General features: G+C 42.9%; 1 non-coding gene across 1 annotated transcript; it reads left to right on the top strand.

Moving 5' to 3' along the window:
- Window positions 1-393: 393 nt before the first annotated feature.
- Window positions 394-467, top strand: Trnat-ugu (transfer RNA threonine (anticodon UGU)). Its single transcript has one exon. It is a non-coding gene; the product is annotated as a tRNA-Thr (tRNA).
- The last annotated feature ends 289 nt before the right edge of the window (window positions 468-756 follow it).

The raw sequence follows: 756 nt of genomic DNA, 5'->3' as shown, positions 1-756 counted from the left end.
ATCAACGCCATTGTGTATGTGCTTTGTCATGCTATGGATTACTGAAGAAAAAATATAGGTCTATTTAAAAAAACATAAGTTTGTGTTAAAAAACACATATGCTTTCGTTTTAGAATGTTTCCAATAGCTGTTATTGTTCCAGAGATATTTTGGGTGGACAAGATAGCTGGGACACCCTGTATATAGTTAAGGCTCACCGGCCACTTGACCATCTTCTTCTTCTGTGCGAATGCACAAACAGTGCCCGAACTCTTACGGGAATCGTCAATGAGCCGCTAGTAATGAGTATAATGGGCGGGGCCAATACGAATGTAGTGCGGGACAATACGTTGAGAATGTGGGTTTCGCGGGAGGCGTGCCAGAGATAAATCCCTGCAGTCGCGCTATCCTGTGTCCTCGGTGGCTCAGATGGATAGAGCGTCTGCCATGTGAGCAGGAGATCCCGGGTTCGAGTCCCGGTCGGGGCACACAATTTCATCTGTGCCCGATGACGTACGTCAACGCCTGTAAGCAGCTAAGGGTGTCCATTTCATTGTAATTTCATTCTAACGAGCTGCGTGGTCACTAGTATATATATAAAATTTCATATTGGCAGTTATCTGGTATGACAAAAACCTCCTATAACTTATTTATTTCCTAACGAACTCATTATTTTTTGCAGTGATGACGTAGGCAGCGTAACTTTGTGGTATCAGAATAACTTCCGAATTTCTTGGATACAAACAAGTTATGTACGGAAAGAGATCCATTGGTTTT

This window comes from Schistocerca gregaria, chromosome 10 (assembly GCF_023897955.1).
Source record: "Schistocerca gregaria isolate iqSchGreg1 chromosome 10, iqSchGreg1.2, whole genome shotgun sequence".
NCBI classification, from domain to species: Eukaryota; Metazoa; Arthropoda; class Insecta; order Orthoptera; family Acrididae; genus Schistocerca; species Schistocerca gregaria.
This window is presented reverse-complemented; position numbering and strand designations above follow the sequence as displayed.